This window comes from Falco peregrinus, chromosome 3, assembly GCF_023634155.1.
Source record: "Falco peregrinus isolate bFalPer1 chromosome 3, bFalPer1.pri, whole genome shotgun sequence".
In the NCBI taxonomy this organism is placed as follows: domain Eukaryota; kingdom Metazoa; phylum Chordata; class Aves; order Falconiformes; family Falconidae; genus Falco; species Falco peregrinus.
The window spans coordinates 22,658,064-22,677,454 of record NC_073723.1 but is presented as its reverse complement, the minus strand read 5'-3'; positions in this window follow the sequence as shown (position 1 = coordinate 22,677,454).

Sequence of the window (19,391 nt, the reverse complement as noted above, 5' to 3'; positions counted from 1 at the left end):
GGAAGAACAGGCTACTTTTATCTAGCTCAACAATACATTCCCATATGCCAGATTGCACAAATATAGGTATGAGAGCCTTACTACAGATTTAGCTTCAAAACATGCCACGGGCCAGTTCCTTTCCCTAAACACAGATTTTTGTGTTGATTACAAGGAAATATTCTTTCTTTCTTCTTTCTTCCCTTCATCATCATTTACTTTCCTCTCTTTACTAGGTATTCCTGGTGTATTTTCTTCCCATTTTAACATATATTCTCTCCCCAGTTACACTGCTGTCCAAAGATTCTGTTTTAAAAGATTCTTGTTCAGCAGATGGGAATCCCGCTGCTCTGCTTTAAAAGGAAGGACCTGTCCCTTATTGAGCAACCCCACTAATAACCATGTTTTTTTGAACATTCATAAATACTTCATTTAAAATAAATTGTCCTAGTGGCTCTTCCCAGCTGAATACTACTACCTTTGCTAACTTTATTTGATACAATATGAGACCAATCACTAATCCTGAAATCACTGTGCTCAAGTCAACATCATTCCTTACCTTTTATTTTCTTTCCTTCACACCTGGCTAGAACAGTTGAATACTGTACAGAGTATCAAAGGCAAAGCTTAATAATTGGATAACAATAAGCTTTACAAACCCAGGAAAGATTTCATTGTCTGTAAAAGCTATTTTCTGCATCATTATTAGTCAGCTATTACATGGATAATTTTAGTCATTACTTAGGGAGATGTCCTGTTTCTTCAGCAATAGCTACTAACACAGAATAATATGGTTTTAATCAAAGGCAGAGGCCTCATTTGAAATGGTAGCCATTGACTTCCATACACAGATTTTTGGTAGGAACTGATTTCCCAGCTCTATATGATGATGGTTTATATAATTTCTAAACCAGTATCAAGGCTGGTTTTGGTGTTTTGTTTTTTGTTTTTTATTACTTCAAAACAATTTTATTGCCATGTAAGAAAGAAGAGAATTCTCAATGGCACTTGAAAGCAAAAAAGATCCAAGACTCAGATCAGGTACATATGAACTGCAGACACTCCATACTCTGCACAGTGTTGGCATATTTGATAATGTAATTGCAAACCACCCATGAGACAAGACCCTGCCTTCCCCAAAGTCATCTCCCCAGGTCTATGCAGATCAGGTAGAAGAGCTTCCTAACAACTCCTGACAAGCATAAGACCTCCCCAGATGCCTGCTCTTTGAGCAGAGCCCATGCGTAGCCTTCCCTAAGGTACAGGAAAATCTCGTCTGACGTTTCCACACACTTGTGGATTTACTGAACTTGACACTCTGTGAAGACTAGGTGAACTAGAAGATCTTTTCTCTTTTGCCTCTGTTATTCCTGGATTTGCACTTCTGAGGGGATTTTAAGGCTGGCACAATCTAAGCACAGTCTGCATCTAATCACTCCAGCTAATGACTGCAGCAATAACCAGGTCAGGACAGAGTCAGTGATCCATTTAGCATAGCTTTATCAGAAAGTTTGTAAAGTTACATAAACAGATGTATATAATTCTAAACTTAACATTACCAAGACCTAAAGATTTATACTTTAAGCAACCGTCTTTCACTGCTTCATATATTGTGGGGATGCTGAAGATGGATTATATATATTTTTTATGGCAGCAAAATCATTAACATTTCAAATTTGGATATCTTCCCAAACTGCAGATGTTCTTACCAATGGTGCATTTGTGTTTCAAGCCTCAGAAAAGTGGAAAGGTCCTGCTTGGTTATTAATGATTAATTTGTTATCCTTTGAGATGTCAGATTGTTTTACATTTACTAATGTCTTTTTTTTTCATAGTACAGGTCAGCTATGGTGTCTTACGTGTAGCTATGACACACCAATTACTACATAAGTCTGTTTGCAGCACTCTAAGTGTATTTCTTTTTTTGTTTGTTTGTTTGTTTGTTTTCAGGCAGTTTACTAGATTTCTTCTGTTACTAATACTGAGTTCACCCCCATCACTGAACAATTAATTAAAAACCCCACCTCTCCACTGAAATTTCCCAACCCAGTTGCTCCCTCCCCTTCTCATACTGCCCTTGGATCAGCCTAATACATGAGAGTTCTTCACATCTAGTCTCTCAAGATTTTTTGAACATATTACTCTTTCTGGGTGATACATAAAGACTCAAATAGAGTCTGTGGACCACTGTGTTAAAAACTAACAATAATTTTAAAATATAATCTAAATTTCTTATTGGTTTAGTATTCACTCTTAGCTGCCTGATAGCCTCCTATTTTACTGCCTACTCTGTTCTAAAAGCCATACTTCAAGGCACACAAAAAGTGGCCTCTAGGTTAAGGTTCTTTACAACACCCTAATACCTCTAGGGCAACATCCACATTTACGGTAAAACTTTTCTATCAGTTGTGAGGCCTGCAGTATAACAAGTTAATACTCAGACTTTTTGAGGACGACCTAAGTTAACACCTCTAATATTTTAATTTCTTTGTGCTACCATTTCCTGTAATCTACAGCATCTGCGATAGTAGAGTTAAAGATTGCTGGGCAGCAGTTATAAGATGTTAATAACCAACTTCCTATTTCAAATAAAAAGTATCTGCCTACTTGACAGGTGCACCTGAGAATATCTGAATATGTTGAATATTCCTGTGGTCTTGAGATTTTCTGTTTTGTGCATGGTATAAAAAGAATTAGCATGTTGGCATACAGCAATTTGGATGGAGAGATATGTTAGTAGGGAACATGCTAACTCTCTGATCAGGTAGTAATAAAACTTGTTAAGTCTTTGCTTTTAACTGTCTTCTGATTGGACATGTAACAATTTCAATTGTTTTTAAACAAAGGTTTTGTTTGTAAGCATATTATGTAATTTCTTGGCTAAAAAAGAACCCAAAACAAACACTTAAAACCAAATAAAAATCAAACTATCCAAAAGCATTTTGGCGAGTACAATATGGTTCAAACCAAGGCACTCTAAGAAACCTTTCAAAACATGTTCAATCTGTCAAGCAATAAATAACCTTCACACCTGATTTGTTTTAAATTTATGAAGTCCACAGTAGCTACCAGTTTGTAGTAAAATTAAACTGTTTCCCTACACAGTCGGGGTATCATAGATTTTAACAAACAGAGACATTCAAATCATTTTCACAGCAGTGAACTGAGTGATTTAATGAGGCTGAAGAAAGGTAAGATTGATTGAAAAACTCTGGAGTACATGGTACCTCTTTCTCAGATGGCACTATGTATATTGAAGGCAGAAAGGTGGGTAAATGAAGAAATAAGAGAACATCAATCAGTCCTTTATCACACCCCTGTACCGCTGCTAGGTCTTTGTCTAACATGCCATTGTGTTGTCTGTATTAGAAAGGGAAGAGGACTTCATATTGTCAATAAGTATGTACAAAGACATTAAGCTAATAAGAAGCCAGTCAGCTACAAACTCTGACAGGGCTCTGTTTATTGCCTTGTGATTTTTTTTTTTTTTCAATACAATAGATTATATCATCACAGGTGATGCCTTTTTGTGTTGTATATGCTCTGCATCCATATTTTCTTGATTATAGCAGGTATTTTGGTGATAAAACACCTATCCTTTACATCAATAAGAACATACCCTGCCTTTTAAAAAAACAGAACTCAAAATCCCCCATATAATTATGAGGAAAGTATATCTGCATAAATACCATTTTCTTACAAGGAGAGAAGCTGAAAATATTGTGACCTATTCAGATTATGGTGCTGTAGAACATTATCAGTGAAATAAAATAATACTTGAAGCAAGGTAAACTATGGTAGAATCAGTCCAGTAGTTCGTTTTAGGCTTATACTAGCTTAAAATATTGTCCTACAAATTAGTTCTTAATCACCATGTGGTCTTAGTGGACTACATCTTCTGAAGATGATGAAGTACAGCTATCTGAAGAACAGTCTTACTGGAGGGAGGCACAAAGTTCATCTCTTCTGTCCTAGCAGCAGGTTCTTAGAAAATGCATAAGAAATGAGACATTAGAGAAGATATAAGCACCCAGCTTCCAACAGTTAAAAATGTCAGGACTTCCTGAGCCAGAGGTGACTTCTGAACTGTTGTGTTGGGTTTGGTTGGCATAAATTTCATTTTTTTCACAGTAGCCCATACGGTGCTATGTCTTAGACTGGTGACTGAAACAGTGTTGATAACACTCCAATCTTTTAGCTGTTGCTGAGCAGCACCTGCATAACATCAAGGCCTTCTCTGTTTTTCACTCTGTCACACCAGTGAATAGGCTGGGAGGGGACATATCCAGAGAAGCTGACCTGAAATGGCCAAAGAGATATTTCACACTATTATAGCATCATGCTGAGCAACAAAACTTGGATGGTAGTTTTCCCATAGTTGCTATTGCTTGAGGACTGTCTGGGCATTGATCTGCTGGTGGTGAGTGAGTGCTTTTGCACAACCTGGTGGGTATTTTTGTGTTGTTTGTTTGTTGGGTGGGGGGGTTTCCCCCTTCACTTATTAACCTGCTTATATCTTGACCCAAGAGTTTTCTCTCTTTTGCCCTTCCAGTTCTCTCCTCATCTCACTGGGGAGAGTGAGCAAGCAACTGGGTGGTGCTTAGCTGCCTACTGGGTTTAACACACCACAGGTGTCTTACAGTCTAACTGCCAATATCTCATTCTTTATTAATTTGCTCTCAGTATTGATGACTCTCAGCATTTTTCCCAACTCACGTAATTAAGTAGATATATCCCATTTTTAATCTGTATCTCCCGACAGACTCTCATTCATTGTATTGTAAGGAGCAGATCTACAATAGTGATTTATGGACTCTAACAGCCATTTTAAGCATTTATGTCCAGTATTGGTAGGCTCAGCATCAGTTTACTTCAGACCAATCTGAAAACACAGAATAAAGTAGGAAAAAAAGAAAACACGGTAGAAATACTGGCAAATATAGGAAAAGGTTGAACCAGTCTTAAATGTAGAGGACTTGGGATATTTCACCATCATTACCTGGGCTCCTCATGCTCTAGTATCTATCTCATGAATCTCTCATCTTTTCTCTCCCACTGTTCAAATTAACGACTGTTTTTCTACCCATGTAACAGAGTCATTATCCCACCAGAGAATATCTTGTCTTCAGACAAAGGATGACTTTCACTGTCTTTCAAAATTAACACAACACTAATATTCAATGTTATTCTGATGGTCCTTTGTAATTTTAATTTTTAACTAATAAGATTCAGAGGTAACTTACTTACTAGTCATTTCAGTAGATGCTGAATTTTAGAAAGTACATTTCTAAGCATGATTGATGACAACAGCACCATACATCAATGATCAGCGCCTGAGATGTATCCCTTTAGGATGGTGTACTGGGTTTGCGTAGCAAGGTTTTGGTACCAGAGGGGCTACAGGGGTAGATTCTATAAGAAGCTGCTAGAAGCTTCCTCCATGTCCAACAAAGCCAATGCCAGCCGGCTCCAAGACAGACCCACTGCTGGCCAAGGCCGAGTCCCTCAGCAACTGTGGTAGCGCCTCTATGATAACATGGTTAAGAAGGGGGGGTGGGGGTAGGGGTGTGTGGAATTACACAGCTGCCCAACAGCAATTACAGTGGGAGAGAGAGGAGTGAGCCTACATAAGAGCAAACAACAGTGCAGACACCCAGGTCAATGCAGAAGGAGGGAGAGGAGGTGCTCCAGGTGCTGTAGCAGAGATTCCCTGGCAGCCCGTGGTGCAGCCCCCGGTGAGGCAGGCTGTGCCCCTCAGCCCACGGAGGGTGGCGGGGGAGCAGATCCCCACCTGCAGCCCGTGCAGGGCCCCACGCCAGAGCACAGGGTGCCCAGAGGAGGCTGTGACCCCACGGGCAGCCTGCGCTGGAGCAGCTCCTGGCAGGGCCTGTGACCCCCCATGGAGAGAGGAGCCCCGGCTGGGGCAGGTTTGGGGCTGGGCTTGTGACCCCATGGGGGGCCCAGGCTGGAGCAGTTCATGAAGAACTGCAGCCTGTGGGAAGGCTCACAGTGGAGAATTTCATGGAGAACTGTCTCCCATGGGACGGTCTCCACATTGGAGCAGGGAAAGAGTATGAGGAGCCCTCCCCCTGAGGAGGAAGGAGAGGCAGAGACAATGTGTAATGACCTGACCATAACCCCCATTCCTGTCTCTCTGTGCTGCTGGGTGGCAGGACTTTCAAACATCAGGATACCCATTTAGCAAAAGCCACCTGGTTAGTCAACAGTAGGGGATCTGTCAATCAAGCTTGCCCTCACCAATCAAAACGTTTACATGCTGTAGAAGGGGATAAAGCCCCTGTAATGCACATAAAGAAGATGCTGTGGAAGACAATCTGGGTTTTTCCTGCCTCAGGCAAAGGTGAACGCATCTGTGTGATTGCTTTTGCTCCAGGACCCAAGTACACTCAGTGGGAAATCTGGAGTGGTGAAGTCCGGTGTGTGCCTCAAGGCAATTTGATTCTGGATGAGATTAGCCAATGATTTGAATTATGTGATGTTAATTGCTATATAATACTGTATGTCATCACTACTATAGTTGCTATGTGCCATATCAATTACTGTTAGAATTACCCAGATTAATGAAGAATGAAACTGAGCAAAGTGCAGTGACAATAGAACTGGATGAGTACAGCAGTCATGAAACCCAAACTGGTTTCAGCATGTGACAATCCAACACCACACACCATCTCTTCTGCCCTGAATGACTGTTATGACAGATGGAGCCCAAAGTCATGGGCTAAATGAACTCATTGGACATTTTAGAAGGATGGCCCATAGACTAAGGGAATTATATCTGTGTGTATATATCAAAGGACAGAAAGGATGGTGGTGATTAATTGGGCTGTATTGGAAAGTTTGGGACCTGGGCATGATATAGATGGTATAGAATAAGGAGTGGATATTGTCCTGGTTTCAGCTGGAATGGAGTTAATTTTCTTCCTAGTAGCTGGTATAGTATTGTGTTTCAGATTTAGGATGAGAATAAACTTGATAACACACTAAGATTTTAGTAGTTGCTGAGCAGTGCTTACACTAAGTCAATGACTTTTCAACATCTCATGCTGCCCCTTCAGCGAGGAGGCTGGGGGTGCACAAGGAGCTCAGAGGGGATGTAGCCAGGACAGCTGGCCCAAACTGGCCAAAAGGATATTCCATACCATATGACATTATGCTCAACATATAAAGTAGGGAAAAAGCTGTCCAGGGGCCCATTGCTCAGGAATAGGCTGGGGATCATTTGGTTGGTGGTAAGTAATTGTTTTTCATTTGCATCACTTGTTTTTATTGGGTTTTATTTTTCTCTCTCTTATTTTTCTTTTCATTGCATTGTTGTTGTTATATTAAATTTTACTTTAATTATTAAACAGTTCTTATCTCAATCCATGAGTTTTCTTACTTTTAACCTTACTGTTGTCTCCCCTGTTCCACCAGGGGGGAGTGAGTGAGTGACTGTGTGATGCTTAGTTACTGACTGGGGTTAAACCACAACTGTCCTTTTCCTGTCATTTTGTCATCAGACACAGGGACCTTCTCTTCCCCTTGAGGGTACTGAACAGTGTTGAGCAGCGCTCAAGCAGCATGGGCCAGGCCCCAACACAGCAGTGATTTATGTCTCTCTGGAAGTTCCAGGGTGATGGCATACTTTCCCCAAATATTTTACTAGTTTTTCAGGATTCTGTACTTGTTCAGGGATGAAGTTCTGAAACACTGCAGGTTCCCACTGTCCTAGGTACTTGCCCATACTATCCCATTCACCGTGCCACCCGTAACTATCCAGCCTCAGGACAAATCTCTAGGTGCCATTAGACTTTGTAAGCACCGCTCAGCAGTAACTTAAACAACCTTATATTATCAACATTGTTTCCAGCAAATATCCAAACGACAGCCCCATACTAGCTACTGTGAAGAAAAGTAACTCTACCCCAGCCAAACCCAGCACATTCTCTACCCCTTATTCCATACCATTTACATCATGCACAGGTTCCACACTATCCAATACAATCTCATTAACTATCACCCCCTTCCCATCCTTTGATATAATACACAGATATCATTCCCCTAGTCTATGGGCCACCCTATAAAATGCCTGTAAAATGTCCACAAATGTCCACAAAATGTCCCCTGAGTTAATTTAGTCCATGACTTTGGAGTCCATCTGTTATAGTGGTCACTCAGGACAGTAGAAGTATGTTGTGTGGAGTTACTGGGCACTAAAGCCAGCTTAGGCCAGGTCATTGCTGCACTTGCACTGCTACTTGTAAGGTCTACCCTCCACTGGTTCAGGTGGTTCCCGCTATAGTAATTCCTACAACATGCAACCCAAATACTGGATTGCAATAATTTATAAGTATTTCCATTACAATCTCCACTCCTGCCTCCTTTGGACCAGACCATAGGGTTTAACATTGCAGTGAACACATCCACTTGCCCCTGCTTGGACTTATCCACAGACTGGAATTCTTTCAGCTCAATTTCACACTGGAGTTCCAGCCTGTCCAGTACAGCTGCATAGAAACAGCAGCAGTGCCCTGGCCATCTGCCAGCCCAGACGCATCGCCATTGCTGTTATCAGGATGTTCCCAGTCACAGCAGAGGAAGATGATAAGCAGTACAGCAAGCAGTAAAAGCAAAAAGAGTCACTAACGAGTACTAGACTAATATACAGTAAGGCAAGCAAGCCCCACGGCAAGCACAGGAGCCTGTCAGCTAACAGCTTAATAGCAATAATAGCTATAAATTCGATCTAGCACATTCCAATCAAATCTGTCATTATCACGAATCCTTTGAGCTCCACATTGGGTACCAAACAGGACCGTCGTGGTTTAACCCCAGCCAACAACTAAGCACCACATGTCATTAATACCTCTCATTTTCTAAGACACCTATATACATTTTTTTCTTTAAAACTGTGGGCTAGATTCAGTCATATATATCAGTAGTACATCAACATAAGTAACTCAAAGTAGTCATGCCAGTTGTGCTTGTGCATTTTCACAATTTGAGTTCAACACAAGCCCAAGAGCCACTCTGGCCATTCTCTTCTTCAGGCTCATGACAACAACATAAATTATTTGAAATTGGTAACTATCACTGTAATTTTAACACATATATTTTCCAAGCACAGACACTTTATCAATATCAGACTTATTACATTATTTAGGTTAAACATGTCTCTGTTTAAAAACATTTCCTCAGTCTGCCATTCTGTGTTGAAAATACTAGGCATTGCTAATTTAACTGCGAGGTTTTATTCTCCTTTGAAAAATGGAAAAAGTACTTTTTTTAAAATAGTTTAGTTGTATCCTGCATACTCATCAGAAACCATCTGTCTCTGTGACATTAATGAAAAATCTTGGCTCAGGAATTGCAGAGATGAGGCAGGAAAGAAGAGAGATTGGATGAGGATGCAGGAGAAAGATGAGCTACTTCTCCCTGTAAGTGAACAGAGTGAGGATGTGGCTGAGCAAGAAGAGTGAAACTGAAATAAGAAGTGCATGTTGGAACTATATTAAAGTAGTTGGCAGGGGACACTGTCATTAGAAAAGAGAGGACAGACAGACTTGGAATAAAACTGGCTGAAGAGTCTACACCCAGTTAAACACCTTCTTCAGTGCCTAGAACAGAATTAAATTAATTCAAGTCTTACTAGCCCTTGGCTGTCTGCCTGTACCTGTGACATCTGTTGTTTCGTATGCCCACAGAGAGACTGACATCATAGTATTGCTATCAGTTGCTCTGGTAGCTCTAGAAGTAGGGATTTGTGCTAGAAGTAGGGATTTGTGTGTTTGGTATAAAGACTGGCTTCGCAATAGTATCTGGGATTTTGAAATAAATCTCCAATAATCCCCACTTTCTGTAGTATGATTATCATTGGGGAGGGGTTGCAAACCGGGCTCCTTTTGGGTGGAAGTAAACTAAAAGGTGCATCCTGAACCTGTTCCTTTCTTTAATGGCAGCCAGTCCATGGGACAGATGAGAGCTAGTCTGAAGTAAATCTACAAAATGGCTACAGTGGACATTAGTTCTTTAGTGTCTTTTCTGCAAAGTGGACCCACACTCACTTCCCAATAAGACAGCTTTGGATAGCACTACTGGTGATTAGCAGCGTGATATCCTTTTGATATATGCTCTCTTCTGAAACGACACAGGTCAGAAGAAAGTTAGCATCAGAAGGACAAATGAACATTGTTTAGAAAAGCTATAATTAAGATTACACAGAAAAAACCTAATTAGCACATTCACAGTGCATAAACATGTACACATGTCATGTTTAGACATTAAGACTGCCTTTAATATTCAGATTCCCTTTTCCCATCTCCATACAATCCCTTCTTCCTTCATAGATACTGCTCCCTTTTCCAACCAGTGTTTCAATTTCTTCTTAGTGTAAAACCTGACCTCACCCAGCCTTCCCTGCAGATTAGTCAGACGTACAGCGAAAACTGAATTATTAGTTCACCTCATCTGCTCATTGCTGGTTTTCATTGCTGCAATATGAAGCTGTTTAATGGACATCAGTGGCTTTTCACATAAATACTGTGGAGTACTGGATGATAATACCTGGCTCTTACAGTTGGACGTAGGACCATAGAGCTCACAAATCAGCAGCATATGGACAATTCATGAAACCAATGGAAAATCTGGATTTGTGGTGTGTTTGGCATTACATGATATACATTTACTGATTTGCAACCACCTTTCTGAGTGCTTACCATTTTGGAAAGAAAGATCAAGTTGACAGCTGTGAAGGTTATATTTTAAAAGGGTTGTTGACCATAAACATGAAACTACATCTGTGGAAGGACCAAGATCAGAATCACATTCTCTCTGGCAGATTGAAACTGCAATACTTGTCTATAACAACTTCATTTGTTACTGCTATCTACTCAAAGAAAGATTGTACAGACAACTTCAATCCAGACATTATTTCATTACCTAATTCTTGAGTTCTTGATTTTGTAATCCTAATATTTGTAATTTTGTTCTATAGAATAAATAATAAATAAAATAAGCTAAATGGATTGAGGAGGTGCCAGTTGCAGCTGCAAGTGCTGAGCACCTCTGAAGGTGCTCACTTCAGATATCTTCAAGGCAAAAAACCCAACCCCACTGTATGGTGCAGCAAATGTTATATTACACGTTCATGATTTATGGGAAGCTTTTATTTACTTTTCAAAATCTTCAGGATAAGCAGCAAAACCTTTCTTTTGTTGCCAAAGAGGAAAAGTTTAAAATTACATTTAACACAGCCCTATCTATAGCTTTTGAAGCAATAATGTTGTTTCTTATGTGTGAGAAATCTTAATAGTAACTAAGGATCTAAACCTAACCATTTTAAGGTATATTTAACAGTAGTAATATTTCTATTAACAACTGTATGCAGTTTAAAAGGCAATTCAAAATCACTAGCCAGAACTAATGCAATCTTTCTATAATCCTTTTCCTGGATGAGATATATGGTCTTTGCCTCTTGGTTTTAAAGTATGGGTGAATGACTTGAATCTAGGAGAATGTCTTACAGTTGTTTGTATCAACAGGAATTATATGAATGTCATGAAAGAAAGTAAGATTGATGCAGCAAAGAAGGACAGTAGCAAATAAAATTTATTATTTGCAAACAATACCATATTTTACATTCCTAAAAATCAATGCTGTGTGTTTTTAGGATGATACAGGATTAGTCACTGATGGCAAGTAGATAAATACCACAGATATAGTATGATAACACCTATTCACTAGAACATGGACTTTGAAAATGTATTTCTTTATAAATAAAATCAAGAGTTTCCATTAGTTTAAAACAACAGTCGGTGAAAAGACTCCCTCTTCCCAAAGAATAAAACTCATAAAGGATTCACAGAGAGGATAATGTCTGCTTTTGCTATGAGGCAGTTAGAATAATCACCACCATCAAAATGAATGCCCCTTTAAAAATCCTTTTCCTCCTGAAGTGCCTACCCATGATATTCCAAACAACCATATCTGCCTCTTGGCACCTATTTAAAATATACCTGGCAAATGAAAACTGAATTAACAATAATACTTTAAAAATCCCTAAGGCAATATTGGAACTCTATATACTTATACAAAAAAACAGTTATTCTCCAAATGGCTGGCAGCACCATCTCCAGGCTACACAGTAACAGATGCCAATGAAAATGATTGCATATTTCTTTCTTCTTACTAGATAACCTTCAGGTATAATGATTTCAGGCTTCCTGATTTTCCAGGTTACTTTCCATACATATTACATGCCATAGCCTCAACACCAAAAATTGCATGTCAGTCACATACAGAATAGTTGAAAACATACCCAAGGATTAATTTATTTCTCTGGCTTACTGTATTTCATGTTGTAAATGCTACAACCCTCTGAGGAACTGAAGTGACACCAAAGGCTGAGTCCAGTCCTTCACAGAGATGTTAACTGAAGTCCAGAGAAGTCCATTGACGTGTACAGTGTAACCCTTCTTCCTGCACTAGCGAATTTTGGGCAGCTTTAGGCCATTTGTCTAACTCTACCCTTTGCTAGGCCCAGGGAGTTCCCCAATGCTTTAGCGCTCTTTCATCTCTTTTCTTTGACTTGGCAAAGCAGTTCTGCCTTAAGGGTGGAACGAAGGAATCTTGCACTCACAGCCATAAATCTGGCAACTGTGTTTATGTTCTTGTTAGGATCCTACTTATCTAGGCAACTCTTTTACTTTTCTTGCTTAGCTGCTTTGTTGATCTAAATCTATGGGTAGCAAATGCTCAGAGATATGCATGATATACACTAAGAAATAATAGATATATTTTATAGTTTATGACAATCTAGTGTGCATTAGGGATAATGGGGTGTCTCTTTTATGCCCTTAATATTTGAATACATGGAGGTTTCTTTGCTATATTTATTCCAGTCTAAATTCTTAATGTTAGAATATGGGTAGACAGAATATATTAAAGAATCATGAATATTTTGCAAAGCGATACTAATATTTTCTCATTTCTACTAATGATTCTGCTGTATTTGGGAGTCATATTAGCCTACTGCATCCATACTGATAGGCATTGTTCTCTTCAAATCACGCTGTACCTCCAGAACCCTCCTCATTTCCATGACTCTCAGGCAGAAAGACAACAATTTCTACCACCAAAGTGTTATCCCATTTCTATCACACTAATCCAAAAGATTGTCAACACCTATTTGTATGATAATCTGATCCTTTCCTATATTGACAGTAATTTCCATAACCTGGAAGTACAGTAAATGAACGTAAAATTATTTCAAATAAAACTATGATATCATTAAACAAAACTAATCCTAATACCGTTTCCTGACCCACTCATTTAACTGCTTTTCATCCTAATAACTCCTATTCATGACTCTCTGTAGCCTTTGTTTATCTATCTCTCAATTCTAGTCTTAATCTCCTTCAACTCTATCTTAAATATGAATTTGCTTTTGCTTAATATTCAGTAGGGTACGTTCATTGTATTACATTTCTGTATGAATAGCTGTCAAACAAGGATGTTAGTTTAGACTGACTTCTTCTAGAGAACATACATGAGCTATCTTAATAGCAGCTAATAGTAAGTATATCACTGATAATTGTGGTTCTCAAAAAATCTTACATTAGGTGAAAAAAATGATCTGTCTGTTCCATAGTCCTCTCTGTTAGTATCAAATGCTTCAGCAGAATTACTTGCCCATAGTAGAGGCATGTTCTCAAATACTTAGTAACTTAGAATGGTTTGGGTTGGAAGTGACCTTAAAGATCATCTAGTTCCAACTCCACTGACAAGGGCAGGGACAACTTCCACCAGATTTGGTGTGTGAATAATGTCGTTAACATACTGACTGTTTTAGTTGTTGCTAGGTAATGTTTATCTAAGTCAAGGACTTTTTCAGTTTCTCAGGCCCTGCCAGCAAGAAGGCTGGAGAGGCACCATAAATATGGCAGGGGACACAGCCAGGACAGCTGACCTGAACTAGCAAAAGGGATATCCCACACCATAAGCCACTGTGCTAAGTATATAAACTGGGGGGGAGTTGGCCAGGGCCTGCCCATCACTGGTCAGGGACTGGCAGGGCACTGGTCAGCGGGTAGTGAGCAACTGTATTGTGCATCACTTGAGGTTTTCTTCCCTTCCTTTTAGATGTTATTCCTCTCCCCTTCTCTCTCCTTTTCACTATAATTGTTATTCTTATTGTTACTGCTATTGTTTTTATTTTGTTTTCTTTTAATTCAGTTATTAAATTGTTCTTACCTCAACCCCTGAGTTTTACCTCTATTTTCCTGATTTGCTCCCCATCGCTCTTGGGATGTGTGTGGGAGTGAGTGAGCAGTGTGTGGTACTTAGTTATTAGGTGGGGTTAAACCGCAACACCAGGATACATTTGACTTTCAGGGCTGCAAGCGCACGTTGCTGGGTCATGTTGAGTTTCTCATCAGCCAACTCTCCCAAGTCCTTCTCCTCAGGGCTGCTCTTAGTTTTTCTCCACCCAGCCTATATTTGTGCTTGGGATTGCCTTGACTTGCACTTGGCATTGTTGAGCTCCAGGAGGTTCGCACAGGCCCGCCTCTCAAGCCTGTCAAGGTCTCCCTGGATGGCATGCATCCCTTGGTGTCATCAGCAAACATGCTGAGGGTGCACTCAAACCCAGCACCCATGTCACCGACAAAGATGTTGAACAGCACCGGTCCTAGTAGGGACCCCTGAGGAACGCCACTCATCCCTGGTCTCCACTTGGACATCAAGCCATTGACTGCAGCTCTTGGAGTGCAACCATCTAGCCAATTCCTTATCCACCAAGTGGTCCATCTTTCAAATCCATGTCTCTTCAATTTAGAGACAAGGATGCTGTATGGGACAGTGTCAAATGCTTTGCATAAGTCTGTACAGATTACATCAGTTGCTCTTCCCTTATCCACCAGTGCTGTACCCCATCACAGAAGGCCACCAAATTTGTCAGGTACAATTTGCCCTTAGTGAAGCCATGTTGGCTGTCACCAATCACCTCTCTGTTCACGTACCTTAGCACAGTTTCCAGGAGGATCTGCTTTATGATCTTACCATGCACAGAGGTGACACTGACTGGCCTGTAGTTCCCTGGGTCTTCCTTTTTTTCTCATTTTAAAATGGGGATTATGTTTCCCCTTTTCCAATCAGTGGGAACTTCACCAGACTCCATGACTTCAGCTTTTTAATATCCTTTTCATAAATTTATAATCCAAACCTTTGAAAAGGATATAAATAGTTTAATTCCTGATGATCCTATGGAAATAATTATGATAGATGTGTGTGAAAATGGCTCTGTTTTTCCTTAGACATTTATATTCTAGATAATTTGCATGAAAAACAACATCAAGTTACGTCGTACTGTTTTTTAAATATTCTGGTATTCCAGAATTGGTATTTTCTCGTTGTTACTTCTATATCTTATGTGTTTACAGCTTTGGATGAATTGCCCTTCTTAGATTATATGAAAGTGCCCACAAATCTGTTTTATGTTTTTTGACAATTTACTCTTAAATACACAACTTTAACTCGCTTCTTGGCCTGCAGAATGAAAATAAAGTTTCTTTCTTATAATCAGTCTTGGGGAAAAAAGAGCACTATTAGAATTTCGGAATTTTATGCTGAAGTGATGGAAAACATTTGAAGTGAAGATTTCCTTACTTTTGTTTGTTTGTTTGTTTGTTTGCTTTCTTCCTTGCTTGGGCAACAACAAGCTACAAGTTGACTGGTAATACAGCCATTGTCACAGATCTAGAACAGCAATCCTGATGCTAACCACATGTGGAAAACCTTTTTTTTCTGAGGTTACGCTATGATTGAAATGCTGCATTGAAGTCACTGATGTAGTCAACAGGGTATTTTCCATTTATTTCTAAGAACTGTAGCTCCTAACACAGTTTACAACTCTGAATATACTGCATATTGTTCCTTCAGTGACAGAAAACCTTCACCTCCACAGTTAGCAGTTAGAATATCACAGGAATCTCTTCAGAGTATAGGATTACTATACCGAATCTGATTCACAGTCTGATAGGTAAATTCTCAACCAGTTTGACTGAAATGCTATAATCCTAATCACCACAAATTCTCCTCTCTCTAGTGAGAAATTTCTGTTATAGCAAATAATTTCTGTGGTTTTCATCCATGAAATGTAAAGATAGGGAAAAGCCAGAAAGTCACCCAAATAAAGATTTTAGGGGATATTTAGCTGTCTTAAGATTACATTTACAAATCTTTACAATGCATAAGAAGTAGAGATAAATATGAGCAAGTCAAAATAAAAAAGTACCTTCTGCATATGCAAGAGCAGCAGAATTCAGTACTTTGCAATATTTTTCCTATTTTGCTGGTCAGAGACTGAAGGAATAGAAATTATTTTGAAGGACATTTTCCCCCCCCCCTTAACTAAATCAAGCAGCTTGATTCTAAGCATAACAAGCACAACTCATTTTTATCTAAATTCAGCCTCCAAACTTAGGTGTCCAACCCAAGCTAGGCATACACAATGAAGAGAGACAGGTGTCTTCAGTTGATTAATTTGAGGCTTAGGGAAGGATGCGTATATTTTTGAGACTAAATCAATTTAGCAATGTGCCAAGTATGTGCTACACAATCTGAAGAGAAACAATTTTCTTTTAGTTTCTGACCCAAGCCAATTATTTTAGACAAGACCGTTAATAAGCAGCTTTATGCTGGTAATACTTTGTTTTAAGAAATACTTTAACACAGGGGCCCTCAAACTATGGCCTGTGGGCTGGATAGAGCCCCCTAGGGTCCTCAATCCAGCCCTGGTATTTACAGACCACCCCCCCCGCTGGGGGTTGGGGGGGGGGAAACCAAGCAGCCACAGATGCCTGCCTGCCACTTCATTCGCGCGCCGGCCCCCTGGTTAAAAAGTTTGAGGACCCCTGCTTTAACACAAAAGTGGCAGGCCAGTACTTCCTGGCAGTTAAAGTAATCCTTTAGCCCTACCCATACCAGTACACAGTCTTAGGTACATCCTAATATTTTTTTTCCCCAAATACATTCAACAGGGAGTCTTTAACAGATGATAGCGTTGCATGTTAGCCCCGATAGGCACCTCAGCCCCACACAGCCGCTCACTCACTGCCCACCTACCCCTACTCCCTGATCCCCCCCCACACCCCACCTGCTGCAGGATGGAGGAACTAATTGGAATGGTAAAAGTGGGAAAACTTGTGAGCTGAGATAAAAGACAGTATTCAGTTACTGCTACAAGGTTTTGGTAGCGGGGGATGGGGGGGGGGGGGGGGGGGGGGCTACAGGGGTAGCTTCTGTGAGAAGCTGCTAGAAGCTTCTTTCATGTCTGATAAAGCCAATGCCAGCTGGCTCCAAGATGGACCTGCCGCTGGCCAAAGCTGAGCCCAACAGCAACTGTGGTAGTACCTCTGGGATAAAACAGATAAGAAGAAAAAAACCTGTGCAGCCACAGAAGAGTGAGACTATGTGAGAGGAACAGCCCTGCCGACCGCCGGGTCAGCGCAGGAGGCAGGAGGTGCCCCAGGCGCCGGAGCAGAGGTTCCCCCCCAGCCCGTGGTGCAGCCCCCGCTGAGGCAGGCTGTGCCCCTCAGCCCATGGAGGGTGGCGGGGGAGCAGATCCCCACCTGCAGCCCGTGCAGGGCCCCACGCCGGGGCAGTCTGTGAAGAACTGCAGCCCCTGGGCAGGGCTCCCGTTGGAGAAGCCCACGGGGGACCGTGTCCCGTGGGAGGGACCCCAGGCGGGAGCGGGGCAGGGTGTGAGGAGCCTCCCCCTGAGGGGCAGGGGCGGCAGAGGCAGCGTCAGGGACTGGCCCAGCCCCGAGGCGGGAGAGGAGCCCGGAAGTGAAGTTTATCTTGAGGGGTAAGGGGTGGTGGGGGAAGGCGTATTTAAATTTTGGTATTATTTCTCCTTATGTTACCCTGATTTGCTTAGTAATACATTATTTTTTTCCCAAAAAATATAGAATCAGAATCGTAGACTATCTCAAGTTAGACAGGACCCATAAGGAACATGAAGTCCAGGTCCGTGCTTTTCACCCAGGGATGTCCTGTCCCGGGGAGGGGGAAGAGGACAGGATGCAGGGACGGCCAAAGAGGTCATATGAAGTGGGAGGGAGTTACATCTTGTCCACCCTCAGGGTAAGGGCAGCTATGGCAACATGGCAGGCAGGGGATGCATGCAGCTCAGCAGGCCCGGTCAGCCCCAGAGGCCTGGTTGGTGGCTGGGCCATCTGAGGGCCCTGCCATGCTGCAGCCCAGGGCTGGCTGCAGGTGCGCTGGCAGGAGGGAGGTGGTGGGACTCAGAATTGTGCCACAATCCAGGCCTAGAGCCATAGAGTGCCTCCATGCCATGGCACAGGAGACAAACCCATGCCTACCCCATTCCTATCCCTTGGCCACCTGTGTTGCCCATGACAGTTATTGGTGAGGACCTTCCTGCTCTTATCTTGACCCCCAAGCTTTTCATTGTATTATCTCTCCCCTGCTCAGCTGAGGAGGGGACTGACAGAATAGCTTTGGTGGGCACCTGGCATCCAGCCAGGGTCAACCCACCACGCTGTGCATACAAACAAAGCAAAACACAGAATTCATTCACAACTTCCCATCAGCAGGCAGATGTTTAGCCATTTTCAGGAAAGCAGGGCTTCATCATGTGTAACAACAGTTTTTTGGGAAACGCCTTAACCTGAATATCTTCCTTCTTTCCTTCAGCTTTTATTGCTGAGCATGACCATCATATGGTGTGGAATACCCCTTTGATCAGTTGGGGTCAGCTGTCCCAGCTGTGTCCCCTCCCAACAACTTGTGCACCCACAACCTACTTACTGGCAGGACAGTGTCAGAAGGCCTTGGTGCTGTGTAAGCCCAGTTCAACAACAGCTAAAACATTGGTGTGTTATTGACATTGTTTTGGACACAAATCCAAACTATAACACCATACAAGCTACTATGAAGAACATTATCTTAGCCAAAACGAGTATATAGAGCAATGAATCCACTTCCATTGTTAAATGAATTTTTAGTAAAGAAAGACAAAAATATTAGCTTCTCACAATTCTTAAAAAGCTGGCAATAATTTATAAAACTTAAAGAATTTAATAAATAGGTCAGAAGCTTTCAAAAGATTCTAAATATTAAAAAATCACATTAGAGTTTTTTTCAGTGATTTTTTTTCCCAACTGGAAGTTAAATAATGAGTCAATAATGTGTTTTTCTAATGACATCAGTACTCATTTGCAATATTTCATGACATGAAGTAAGAAATTGAATGAAATGGGGAAAAACGTGAGTCATGCCTTATTTGTCTAGGTGCCTCTCCTGGAGTTAGAACCATCTGCAAAGTTTATTTATTACATTAGGCAAATGAGTGATTTTTCTTTCCCAGGACTAAACCCATTTTTAATTTAATT